The sequence below is a fragment of the Dermacentor albipictus genome, chromosome 2 (genome assembly GCF_038994185.2).
Source record: "Dermacentor albipictus isolate Rhodes 1998 colony chromosome 2, USDA_Dalb.pri_finalv2, whole genome shotgun sequence".
Lineage (NCBI taxonomy): Eukaryota > Metazoa > Arthropoda > Arachnida > Ixodida > Ixodidae > Dermacentor > Dermacentor albipictus.
In genome coordinates this window covers 117214510-117228519 of record NC_091822.1, presented here as the reverse complement: position 1 = coordinate 117228519, position 14010 = coordinate 117214510, and the positions used below count along the sequence as shown (strand labels likewise).

Genomic DNA, 14010 nt, shown 5'->3' with positions numbered 1-14010 from the left:
CATTTCTAATGTACGAGGGCGAGTCAAAAGAAAGTGAGCTAGCTCAACCCGCGCAATAATGGTTCGGTTCATCATCTGATAGGCATGCGCGTAGCAGAAAGGCAACTCTCATTTACAAAAGTGACTCACAGGTGTGAGGATAAAGGTTCTTTAATGCTATGATACACTCGGTTCAACATGGTTGTGTGACATAATGGACGCTCCAAAAGTTTAACAGCGTGGTGTCGTGAGGATTTTGACAGCTGAAGGTGGTTCTCAAAAAGAAATTAGTCGCTGTATGGCTGCCGCCTACGCTGAACATTGCATTTCATTGGCCACTGGGAAGCACTGGAGCAAACGGTTCAAAGAAGGACGTGAAAGTTGTGCTCTTTGAAAGATGTGCTCTTTGTTGCGACTATAATTTCCGTGCAATTACTCACAATACACGATCGGTGACAGCTGCTCCTACGCAATACATTGTAACAATGGACAGCGTCAATGAGATTTTCCCAGGCCGTTGGATATGTGTAAAAATGTAAACAAGGCTCTTGAATGACAGTTTCATTAAATTATTCGTCGTCTATTTGCTCATTTAATGGCCTTTACATTTTTCATATCAGCGACGTGCACTGCTTTGCTGGTTTCAAACTGATATAGTTCTGAAATTCGTGTGATGTTTTCTTTACTTATTAAATAGGCAGAAAATATGGACGCATTCACATCACTTATTTAGGGCACCATTTTTGAGACATACGAGTATATTCTTTTATGAAAAAAATTCATATTTTACTTGTCTTGACAGCGCGTAGTGTTCAAGCATTCGTTTGGAGCATCTTTGGCAATGACAATGCAGTTATTATTCATGTATTTGATCCCTCAACACATTCTATAAGGAAGAGGTCGAGCTGCAACGTGAGCCCCCCTCTCCCCCCCCCCCCCCACTCTCCCGAGCGAAATTTCTGGCTACGCCACAGTTCAGCCCCAGTAGGCTATAGCGTGATGTCAAGGATATCAAAATGTATTGCCGTATATCGACATACTAGTTCCTCAAGATGGTGGTCCGATGACGTCATTCAAACCATCCTTATTTACCGTTAAAAAATTGCCCATGGTTGTCGCTTTCTAAATCCATGACGTAACGGTAAGGGGGTGAGGAACTTCGGCGCGGCGTCGCCACCAGTCTTTCTTTCCTGCGTCTTTCTGGGCTACGTACCAAGGCGACCCGTCACGATCAGAATAACCCGTTTGCCATCCTGGACGTGTAATTCGCTCATATAACTCAACTTACTATCCCTCACTAGCGCCGGCTTGATCGTCGGCTGGCAGCTAGCTGTTCGATGATTGTAAAGTTCAGCACATCAGCAAGACCTTTTTAAACGTTAGGGTGGATGATTAAGGGCAAAGTGTTAGATAGTAAAGTTCGACAATGTGGACGATATATTCGATATTTGCTGTTGCAGCATGCCAGCGAAAGAATAAATCTATCACATACGTTAAAAAGCCTTTAGGGAGCCTCGTGTGATTCCAGCACCACCCATTTGAGAACGCGCGACAACGTTAGCAGCCCACTGACACGTCTAGTACTTCGGCGTCGCCTACAGTGTCGTTTCGAGGCCGGCAGCGCGGTCGCATTCGGCCTCCAAAGTTTTTTTTTTCTTTTCTTTCTTTCCCGTAGCTCGTGCGCTTCGCCATCTGAACCCGCGGTTATGAGAGAGGAACCACAAACAAATATCTTGGAAAATATTTTATCTCGAGGACTTCCCTGTAGCGCTAGCGCAAACAAAGCTGCAGGTCTCCCAGCAATGCACATTATTCGGCACAGCGCTCGCGTGTATTTCTGTAGCGACAACCCGCACACGAATGACTACTTCCGTGCAGCGACGCGGCACGGCGGATGCAAATGGAGACCGCTTCGAGCGCTCGCTCCCCCGCCGCCGTCTCCGGCGTGGTCTAGTGGCTAGGATATCTGGCTTTCACCCAGAAGGCCCGGGTTCGATTCCCGGCGTCGGAAGCGCTTCGGTCTCATGGTGTAATGGTTAGCACTCTGGACTCTGAATCCAGCGATCCGAGTTCAAATCTCGGTGAGACCTGTTCTTTTTTTTTTGGTTTCGATGTAGCATTGCTTATTTTTTTACCTTCCTGCCTGTTTTTTATTTTTCGCCGAGCTTTTCATTGGCATCGCACGCTCCGCCCGCGCTGCTGTTTACGTTATTAGTGACTCTGAATGCGATTTACAGCAACAAGGATCACATGTACCTGTCTTTTCTTTTTTTCAAAAATAGCATAGGCCTTTCGCGACCACCAGCCGTGCCTCTTGTTTCTCTTCCTTGCATGCTCGGTTGCTTCGAATGAATGACGCTGACCCGCTACGGAGGATTGTTGGACAAGAAACAGGCGGTATAGTAGGAAATCGGAGGATAAAAGCTTTAAGGAAAGGGGACGTAAGAGAAATAACAAGGACTACATAGAAAGCGAAAGGAAACTTGTAATATTAATGCAAAAGGTTCCACAAAATTTCACAAGAAAAGTAAAAATATTGCGAGCATTTAAACTATTTCGGTAATAATTAGGAAGTTGGAGATTAAGTAAAAGTACGGACAATTTTAGGAAGTTACTACCGTAATCTTCCTGTGCGGCGGAAAATTGGGCGACGCAAGAAGTTCCTGTGTGTGAAGCGCCCAACGCTCCACGGAAAGCATAACTGGCGAACACGAAAAACTCGGTTGACGGAGCGAATATCGTATAGCTATCATTTTCTTTTGCTTGAACACCGGTGGCTGATTAGAAAGATAAGCTCACTATAGACTCAGGGTCACTGCAGATATCACTGAGACGCGACGGTAATTGGTCAAACGTTCCCCCGTATACGCCTTCCTCTCGCGTACCAAGCATCATCCTTTTGTGTTCGCTTCTCGACAAAACTCAACGTATCGTCTTTGCTAAGCTGAGTTTGATACACCTCAAATTTCTTATTTAATGCGAACAAATAGTAGCGTTCTTTATACGCCGAAGCGAGCTGTCAGTCGTAAATACCTAGTTCAGCTAGTTAACAATAGGTTATTTTACTAAAATGACATGGCTTAAATGACAATGATTCCACTTGGCTCCGTTTGCAACGTGGCGCACGAGACAGATTGTCCGAGCCAGCCAATACATCGCTAAATTAAAACGCATACAGCTGCGCTCAATTGTCGCATTAGATAGTATCGTAATCGTCGGCGATCAATCTTTTTTATTTCTAGTTATGTATTTATGGTTATAGACCGTTCGGTGATTTAAATTTTTATGTTTCAATCCTGGCATCAAGCAATGACATCGCCAAATCGATTAATCATCCTAATCTGATCTCTAGCTGAAAATATTTCCGCGTACAATACACATTCGTCAGCACACAACTTCACATTTATAGAAAGATCGCCGACAATATCATTAATAAGCAAGAGAAACAAAAGCTGTCCGAGGACGGAGGGACGCCAGAATAAACGGGGATTTTCCAGAACCGGTTTCATTTAAGGAAACAATTTGTTGTCCATTTTAAAGGTAGGCTCGTATCCAAGATAGCAATTTCCCATTTTTAGAATACATTCCAATTTATGAAGGAATTTCTTGAGCATATTCATCAAAAGCATTCTGAAAGTTCATAAAGATGGCATCTGCCTCTTTTCCTTCCCTTAATGCTGTAGCAAAATGTTGAATGGTTTGAACCAGTTGTGTGCTAGCTGAATACCCATGTCGAAACCAATGCTGCGCATTTGTGTTTATGGACTACGTGCTCTAAAATTTTGCAGCCTTTCGAGGTTAGCGAAATTGGTTGGCAATATTCAAATTGTGTTCTGTCACCTCTTTTGTGTATAGCTTTAATTCTGGACATCCTCCAGTCTTCAAGTAACTAACCTTCTTTCAGAGATCTTTCAGTGCACAACACGCACAAATATTTTGTACACCATTCTGCGATCTGCTTCAGGAAATCATGCGGTAGCTCATCTTGTCCCACATATTTTTTATATCCAGATTAAACAATAAAGTAAAAAGACCGTAATCAGAAATGAAGGCATCTGATACCGGAGGTAGACTTACATTAAAGGATGTAATGCAGTGGTTATCTTTTGCGTATGCAATAATGAAATGGTTATTAAATGCCGTGCGAGCGAGAGGGCCATCACTCACTAATTTTCCATTTAAAAGCGATATGTCGGTAGAGCACGTGTCTGGACCGATCTCCCTCCAAAGTTTGATTGATCTTGTTTTAATCAATGCTTATCATTTTTATGGTAATGTTCTTTGCCACAAGAACATTTTTCTTTTATTTCTTCGCGTATTTCGCTAATCTTTGCTTCTAAAATAGGACTGCTCACCTTGTTCGTCTTTTTTCTTTAACCATTTCAACTTTCGCCTCAGCTGTAAAATTTCTCTTTTTATCCATGGATTGTGATTTTCAACTATTTAGATATAAAAGGGATCAATCGCTGAACACAATCTTGAACAACACCTTTAAAACAAAGCCAGATATCACCAACAGTAAGATGACTCGTAATAATATTACCATAATGAAAGGCCATGCAGAGCATGAATTACTGATCTATCTGCTTTATAACAATTAGGACACTGTTACATCGCCCTCTCCTGTTTAAGTGTAACTCCACTTAGTGCCGGTACCACCGCCTTGTGATCGATAATGCCATTTGTGACCCTGCACAACATGCTTTGGTTTATATTGCCACTTCCATTATATATACCTAGGATAGATTTTGAGCACTGTTTTATTCTAGTGGGACCAGTAACTACTTGCGTGAGATCGTATATAAGCATGATAGCCAAGATTTGAGGGTCCTCAGCTTGGCACTTACTAGATGAAAATTTTTCCCAATTCATATTGGACATGTTAAAAATCTCATGATATATGATTAACCTATCTTGTCCTTTCTCGGAATAATGCAGGTAATTATGTCTTACGATAACAATGAACGAAGACTTCGGTGGTGTATAAACAACACCAAGAATGTCGTCACGTAGTAGTGACGGTGAATAATGCTGCGGCAAATCTGTGAATGACGAAACTAGCTTTTATTGAGCGAGCTTGTGCCGACAAAAGCAAGTTACAGTCAAGGCACAGTGATAGCGACGAACACGGTCGGAGATCGTCGAAAATCTCATCTGCCGGTCAAGCGCGTCGGCTTTTATAATGAGTCATCGAAGGTTCCAGAGTGGTCGCTGTTACTCTCGTGTCTTCCAGAAAGTTCCACAGAATTCGTGTCGCACTTGCAAACACGATTACACAAGCTTCGATGACAACAGACAGCAGATAGAACCATCGATAAGTTTCGAGAAACTTCCTGTACATGCGGGCGCGTCCCGTGCTGAGCCATAAGATTTGTTAGACGGCGAAAAGTGGTCACCCGAAAAAGATAAACACGTACACGTGTCAGTATATCTGATACGGCCAATATAGACTTTACGGAAGATGCTTACTACAGCTTGAACATCTCGTAATTTTACAACCTGTGTTTTGTTCTGAAATAAAATGGCAACACCTCCTCCTCTTCTTTCACAGAACACTCTGCATTTTTTCAGTACAAATTCATTATCAAAAACAACATCTCGTAGCCATGTCTCAGTTAGTAATACAATACTTGGATGGTGCGCCAAAATCATACCTTCCAATTGCACAGCCTTATTAGCAGCACTGCGGTAACTTATATTTAACGCTAAAACCAGTAGCACAAAGATACACGTCGACCATCATCTGTACGGCAAAATAAGCTGCGTTAAACTCGAAAGTGTGAAAAAAAGGCACTTATTTTTACTTCAATAAACGGTAAGGCTTTATCGTGCCCCTCCTAAGATGGTGGTTGTCTGGCTTCACTTACCAGACTTTAATTTCCACTCCAGCAATCTTTTTATACCTCCTCGCACAGCCCGAAGGAGAACGTATGCGCAGGGCCAGTCTCCAATCGGCCCCGACTTACCACTGCATTTCGCGTGCATCCCATCTAATAGCAACAAGTTGCTTATAACGTGGGACTTGCCAGTTTCTCCCATTCTTTCTTCCCTCGCGACAGCTAGCGCTTCGAGGCGCTATGTTAGACCGCACAGCCTTCGGGATCGGCCCACATTTTTCCAGTCCGTACATCGTAGCAGCTAACGCTATACGTAGGCGTTGTGTGACGCTACCTTCTGTATCGGCGCATGTTGCAACAGAACTGAATAGAACAGGTTGTAGCGTTTTTTCACTGGAGTACAAAAAAGACAAATTTGTTTTGACGTCGTAGCCGTAATATTATAGTCGTCGCCAGTGGCGTAGCCAGGGGGTGGCACAGCGGGCACATACAGCCCCCCCCCCTCCCCGAGAGAGAGAGAGACAAAAGGGGAGGGAAGACAGGGAGGTTAGCCAGTGTAAGTACTGGCTGGCTACCCCGTGCTGGGGAAAGGGGTAAAGGGAATAAAAGGAGAAAGAAGCAGAAAATACTCCCTCCCCGAAAATTCTGCGTTAGTATGGGTCCTGCCCCCCCACCCCGTCTCCTTCCCTTAACGCTGCCCATCCCCATCATGTGAGGCATACCCAGGAATCAGGGTAGTCGGGGTTACTTCGCATGTTCCCCGACATTGGTAACTCGAAATGTTTTTCGTTTTGGCAGCGTGGTCATTGTTTCTCTTTAATAATTGTCATGTGGAAGCTGCCTTTTTATTCATTTCGTTATTTATCGAGAAACCTATTTCACCTTGTTCGTTCACAGCTCTATACTGTGCGTTGCTTTCACTGCATTACCCGAGTGCATTGCGGATCGGTGGGTGGGAAATTTTGAATAAGGTGAATCTCACCTGAAAGAAGTTGTTTACCGCGTGGTGTTTTCGAGATAGGCTTTCACCTTGCTCACATGCTACTTTACACGAAAGCGCCGCAAACTTTAAGTGCTTTGGGGCATCTGATGTTATCAAAAGGCACACGCCCACGTAAAGTGGCTTCACTGCAGGGCAGCCTTACAAAAGCCCCTTTTTAACTTTAGGAACACTGCACAATTAATCAATACTGCACATGCACGATGAACACTACGTCTTTTTAGTGATCTGGATTCATGTAGGTCCGTGTCTCTGGTATGAATTTATATACAGAGTGTTCCAGCAAACACTTCGAAAATTTTTAAAAGTAGCCTGTCACAGATAATAGAACAATTACAGTCCATGAGCTGGTCTACTCGAAGAACAGATATTACTTGCACAAAAAAACTGAATTGCATAAGCGACTAACAAAAACCAACTAATAAAAATTAAGCTAGGTATCCTAATTGCAATCTACACATTCTAGCGCGTGAGTCTACAAGACCTATCCAGTTGAAAAGAATTGTGTGGATGGCACCATCTACAAGATATGCGCCGTTAAACTTGCGGTAAAAATGCACTGTCGTTCCACTTACTTTCTCAACAAGATGTCGTTTTATGGTTTGAACCACAAAAGTAAATGGAACGCCACTGCACTTCTCCAAAGTACGGGAATTAATATGTCGAAACTGGTGTCATCCTGAGAATTTGTTCCAAGTGAATCCGCCTTGCGAACTAGAATTTGTTGTACAAGAAACCAGGCATTCCACAAACACAAAACACCAAGTGCGGAGCAATAGGAGAGCTGGCTCACCAGCCGCGAGGTAGAGGCTCAAAGAGCTCTAATAGCACACGCGTGCGAGGCGGCCCGGCTCAGTGGACTAGGGGCCCATCCATGGCTGAAGAGGACCCAAGCTTCAAGAATAAAGACTTCGGCCTCGACCCGCTAAGACCTTAAAAGAGTCAATAAAGTTTTCTATTCCATTCCATTCCCCGGCTAGAATTTGTAAATTGCAATAATTGTCATAAGTTAATTAGTTCAAACTTGATTAGTGAATTCTTCTTAACTATTTGAATGTGCATTAAAATTTTTCAAGCAAATAATGGCTGCCTTTTTGCGTAGACCAGCTCATGGACTGGAATTTTGCTGTCTGCCGCAGGCAATTCAAAAATGTGAAAGTGTTTGCTTAAACACTGAGTGTATTAAAATGGAGTTTTGAATGGTTCAATAAAGTGGTCATTGAGCCCAGGAATGTTACTGCACTAAAGCCAAGCTTTGCACATAGTGAGGTAGTCACATACTGATTGTTTGAGTAAAAATGCCTGCGTGTCTAAAGAAGCGTTGCTCTGTAATCAATATTTGAAATTAGTTCCCCATTGAGTGACGTGACAGTACAGCACCCGCCACCGATAGGTGGTGCTAGTCCCCCAAGGTCCGAAATTTCTGGACATGTGTGGCCACGAAAACATTGATTCCCATAGTTCCTTGTATCTGCCTATATTTTAGGCCAATAATAAAGTAATTGAGAGGCTTTTGTCCGCTCATAACTACGTTTAGAGCCCTTCCCCCTCTACTCCCCCCCCCCATCTTACTAGATACCAAATTTTCTCAGACTGAAATATTAAAAGAGCGGAAACAATAACAGAAACCTAAAAATAATGTTTCTTTTTTTTTGGCGCGGCTCCGGGATCGGCCAACGCAAGAGGCCGCGTTTCTACCAGAAAGCTTGCCTTCGTGCAAAGCGTTCGCCGCAAGCGTTTCCCGGTAAATTGTATGGTTACATAAGCTGCACGTGCCGAGAAGCGTGAGACGCAGTCAGGGATCTTTGAATGCTATCGCGTTCCACTCCGAAAGTCGAAGCTTAAGCGTCTTCGAAATGTATTAGCTTCTTTAATCTGACCCGCCGGACAGGGGCGTAGCCAAGGGAGGGGGGGGGGCTTATGGGGCTTCAGCCCCCCCTCCCTCCCGAAATGTTTTCCTGCTGTCCATGTACCGTCGACCAAAGCAACCCCCTGCGTCGGAAATCATTCTGGATTTTGTCTAGAATGTCTTTTTCACGCTCGAAAAGACATTTCAGCGCGAACATTGCGAACTCGGGCTCGATTTTGCGGCAACCCCAATGCACCGGGAATCACATGTCTTAAGGCAAGGAGACCTATCCGAGCACAAAGTTTGAAGGCGGTTTTGAGGGCGAGCGGGCTCGCCGCCGAATCGCGCGGAGGCCACGGAATTCCGAAACTTTATGGGTATAAAGTTCTCAAGCATTTGATTTGAAAGGTGCATTAGCATTTCTAAAGTTGTGCTTTAGATATTCAATTGCCGAAGTTTGTGGGTTTAATGTTGTTAGAAACATTTGACGCCAAAGGTGGATTGATTTTTCTAAAGTCATAGATCTGAACATACAACGAGACAAGCCAAATCAACACACTATCAGACAAGTTGACAAATCACCCCGTGAGATCCGATGAGATGAAGCGCTGTGGTGGTTCATTTGTGCCGTCATGTCGCATAAAAAAATCTTTTTTTTCACCTACGCCAAAGCATCCATGTCAGGACGCTAAAGCCAGCGAGGGTAACTATGTTCTTATTTTTTCTACTTCGACTTTTATTCACGAGGACACGTTGAGCCTCTTCAATATCATTGTTCTGACCACCCGCGGGCTGCAAGAGCCAGCCATAGCGCATGCGTTTTTCTCGTGCTGCCCCAACCACCACGCGGCGCACTTCGGTGCACGTTCGTTTTTGTCTGACCGAGGGGATTATCGCCTGGCAGAATTGTCGACGCCTTCTGGCTATTAGACGAGTAAAAGAAACAATGGTCACTCACCGCCATCACTGTGAGGACTCGACGGATTACACCGCGTTCGCTTGAGCGCAATCTCTCCGGAAAGTTTTGTCTCGCCGGTGTAGGATACCGAGCACTATGCGTATGGTTATCAGTGGACCAAGCGTCTCACGTTTTCTTCGATAATCATTCGGTAGCCACATTTGGTGCCCAAAGTAGGAATTGCATTGTGGCCAACATACTCTCCTTCATGTTTTTTTATTTTATTTTGGTGCCCCCGCCCCACAAAAGGAAAAAAAGAATACATTGTTGCGGCTCAGTGAATTCTCGCATGGTGAAAGTTTGTTACTTCTTTTGCGGAAAGTAATCGGCCACGGCACGCTTCAGTTGCCGGATACTCTTATTATAATATTGCGATAGCAATTGTATGGACACTCCAGGCGCATTCCTGCCGTCGCCCCCATGTTTCGTATAAAGTCCAAGGGCGATAACGTCGTGACCACGCACCGCATGCTGTATGTGCGAGTGAAAGCGTCGGGGGGGGGGGTGAATGGGTGAGCCGACGATGGTGGCTCAGTCTTGTGTGCGCAAAGGAGAAAAGCGGGGAGCAAGCGCGCCGCCTTCCGTCGCGCGCGATACATCAAGGGGAGTGGATGGAATGGGGGCGGGATCTAGGATTCTGTGAATCTGTGATTGCGCAACATGTGTATTTGCCTTGTTTGGCGCATTATATAAAGTGAGTTTTTCCTGAATACGCAGATTTATTGAAGGCTTATACGTATATTTAAATATCTTGCTGCGAGGTTTTGTGCATACGTGCAGTGAACTTTGTTTCCAGTGTTTGCCCTTTATCAAGCTGTATCTTTGCATTTGTATATTCCATTGTATCTTTGCATTTATAATGAACGAGGGCTAGTCAAATGAAAGTGAGCCTACCCACCCAGCCCCGTAATGGTTCGGCTCATTATTTGCGAGGCATGCGCGTAGCACACAGACATCTCTCATTTAGAGAAGTGACATGCAGGTGTGAAGGTAAATGTTCTTTAATGCTCTCATACACTGGGTTGAACATGGTTGCGTGATGTAATGGACGCTTCATAAGTTGAGCAGTGTGGTGCCGTGAGGTTTTTGACAGCTGAAGGTTTTTCCGAAAAAGAAAGTCGCTGTGTGGCTGCTGTGTACGTTGAACATTGCGTTTCATTGGCCGCAGTGAGGTGTTGCAGGAAACGGCTCAAAGAAGGAAGTGATAGTGGCAAAGACTATCCAAGACCCGGCCGAAGTCACAGTGCAATCACCCCCAACATAAGTGCAAAGTTTTATGAGGTGATTAAACAAGAACAGAGGATAAGCATCGATGAACAGGCAGAGTGTGTGAACATCAGTCACGGTTGGGTTCGCAGCATAATTCATTAACATCTCGTTTATCTCGGTGCGCAATGGATGCCCAAGATTTTGAACCAACGCCAGAAGACGGAGCGGTTCTGCGCTGCCTTCACTAATCTGATCCGGTATCACAATGAGGATAACGACTTCTTGTCTGCAATTGAATGAATGAATGAAACCACGTTTATTCCACATTAAAATGCTCGGGGACGAACCATGGTGCCACTACTACAAGCCTGAAGCACGACGGCAAAGCTAACAGTGGAAACATTCGAATTCCCCAAAAGCAAAAGCCGTCATTTTCGCCGGAAAGGTGTTGTTGACTTTTTTCGATCGTCAGGAGCGATTGCTGATAGAATTTGCTAAACCCGGAGAGACTATCAATCGTTTCCGTTATTGGGAAACGTCGGATCGGCTGCGTGTCGCAATCAAGAACAAATGACATGAAAAATTGACGAATGGGGTCACCTTGTTTCACGGCCTGGCTATGGTGTTGGGCTGCTGAGCACGGAGATCACGGAATCGAATCCCGGACACGGCGGTCGCATTTCGATGGTGGCAAAATGCGAAAACACACGTGTACTTAGATTTAGGTGCACGTTAAAGAACCCCAAGCGGTCGAAATTTCCAGAGTCCTCCACTACGGCGTTCCTGATAATCAGAAAGTTGTTTTGGCACGTAAAACCCCTAATTTAATTTTTAACTGTTCCACGACAATACCCGTTTCCACGGTTGTGGTTAATACAAAACTGGCAAAGTACAAGTGGGAAACATACATACAGCTGAGACCTGTCGCCTTGCGACTTCCACATTTTGGGACAATTGAAGAAACAGTTCAAGGGAAGCAGATTCATGTCGGACGATGACGTGAAAAAGTCAGTTGCGTACTTTTTGAAGCAGCAACCCAAGCAGTTCTATGAGACTGGAATCACACGACTCGTTAGTCAATGGGACAAATGTCTAAATGCTCATGGATGGATGGATGGATGGAATGCTCATGGAGACTACTTTTAAATAAAGTACACCGTTTGTCAATATATTCCCATTGGCTCACTTTCATTTGACTCACCCTCGTGTATTTTGCAGAACGGGTTTGTATACGTGCTCTCTGTTGGGACAATAATTTCGGTGCAATTACTCACGATACACGACCGGTGACAGCTGCTCTTGCGTAATACATTGGAATAAGTGACAGCTTCATTGATATTTTTCACGGCCCGTTGCATATGTACAAAAATGTAAACAAGGTTCTTGAATGACAAAGTTTCATGAACATATTTGTCCTCAACTAGTTCATTTCATGGCTTTTACATTTTTAATATCAATGGCATGCACTGCTTTGCTGGTTCAGAAATTATATCAGTTCAAAACCAGTGTTATCAAGTGTGATCAAGTGTTATGAATCCAAATGTTATCAAGGCCGAAGACTTTTTAGCAGAATTGGAACGTTTCTTTTGGTAGCTATGGATACTTGCAATTGTATAAATGTACGTATTTTCTGCTGGTTGCAGTTCTGTTCTGTCTGTTTTGGCTCTTTCTTTTGTTGAATATTGCATCTCCGTTGTGTAATCGTTGTTACTTCTGCCCCTTTTGCTTGTTCTCGAGTTTAGGGCTGTTATTTTTTGTTTGTCATTCCGAAAATGCCCCTCCTGCTTGGGTCAAAGAATTGGCCTGCAGTAGGGTTAAATAAAAAGTAAAAAATAAATGTAGGGTAGTTCTAAATTTCGTGTGATATTTACTTATTAAATAGACAAAAACATGGAAGCAATAATATAAGTTACTTTGGGCACAATTTATGGCACATACGAGTATATTTTTTCTAAAAAAATACATACATTACTTGCTTTGACAGTGCGTAGCAATCAAGAATTCGTTTGCAGCATCTCTGGAAATGGCAATGCAGTTATTATTCATGTATTTTATCCCTCGACAAACTGTTTAAGAGGAAGATTTAGCTCGGGCCCAACTCCTACACGGCCTATTCGAATACATGTAAAACGCAGAAACGCTTTTCAGAGATAACACGCGGATCGCTTTTAATGAAATTTGTCGCATTCTAGCGAGAAAGTGAAATTCTAGTATCTGTTAGAAGCGGAATATTGATTTAGGGCCCGAATTTTGTTTAAAATATCTTGAAAAATTTGAAAGTGCGAAAAAAGTGGCAGCACGGTGTTTACAAACTAATAGCTCTGCATTAAGAACAAACATTGTGGTTCTTCAAACGGCATCTATTATAAGAGTCAAAACGGACAAACTTGGTGAGTCAATTGGTGTCACGTGAATTAGTTACGTGGTGTACAAAGGTTCTGCAAAAGCCGTGTTTCCATAATACTAAATTATTTGAGATTCATGTGCAACATATCCATTTTGTCCTCTGTAGATGTACTATTAGATCCGATTCACAGAATTGTGATATTATTTTCCATTGTTGAGTTACAGAGCTTTAAACGTGACAGTTTTGTTTTCTTAAAATTTGGAATTTTTGAGAATTTTAGTAAAGAAGTGACAAATCAAATGAAAAACTCGGAGCCAGAAGTCAGTATAATTGAAGTTTTTCTTTTAAGTGCATCAAAGCTCGTCAAATTTGCAGCAGTGGTTGCCGAGAAAAACGAATTCACCTTCTACATGTATTGAGATAGGAGCACCCGAGCTAAAGCGTCCTCTCAAAGAGGAGGGCAAGCTGCAACGTGAGCCCCCCCCCCCCCCCCCCCCCCGGGAACGAAATTTTTGGCAATGCCACTGCGACGGGATAATTCGATCAATCTCGTCAGTCCCGTCAGGGTCGAATAACGGAAGTCGACTGTGCAGGGATAGTTTAGCGTAGGTTGGACAGCGGTCATTTCAGTTACTGCAAGCCTTCCGAGAGTGTCGAACAGGAAAATGAAATGCCGCAAGCTTGTTTGTCTTACACCTCATTCTCTGTTTGGTGCGCGCACATCTTCATGTATGCTCATAAGAGAGAGAACTCTTATTCTAGATATGGCTGTATCAATGAAAACCTTGCTATATGGCCATAAAAAATGCCCCCGCAGAGAAACTGTACTCA

General features: G+C 43.7%; 2 non-coding genes across 2 annotated transcripts; both read left to right on the top strand.

Annotated features, from left to right (window-relative positions):
• Positions 1 to 1918: 1918 nt before the first annotated feature.
• TRNAE-UUC (transfer RNA glutamic acid (anticodon UUC)) lies at positions 1919 to 1990 on the top strand. Its single transcript has one exon. It is a non-coding gene; the product is annotated as a tRNA-Glu (tRNA).
• A 7-nt stretch (positions 1991 to 1997) lies between these two features.
• Positions 1998 to 2069, top strand: TRNAQ-CUG (transfer RNA glutamine (anticodon CUG)). The gene has a single exon. It is a non-coding gene; the product is annotated as a tRNA-Gln (tRNA).
• The last annotated feature ends 11941 nt before the right edge of the window (positions 2070 to 14010 follow it).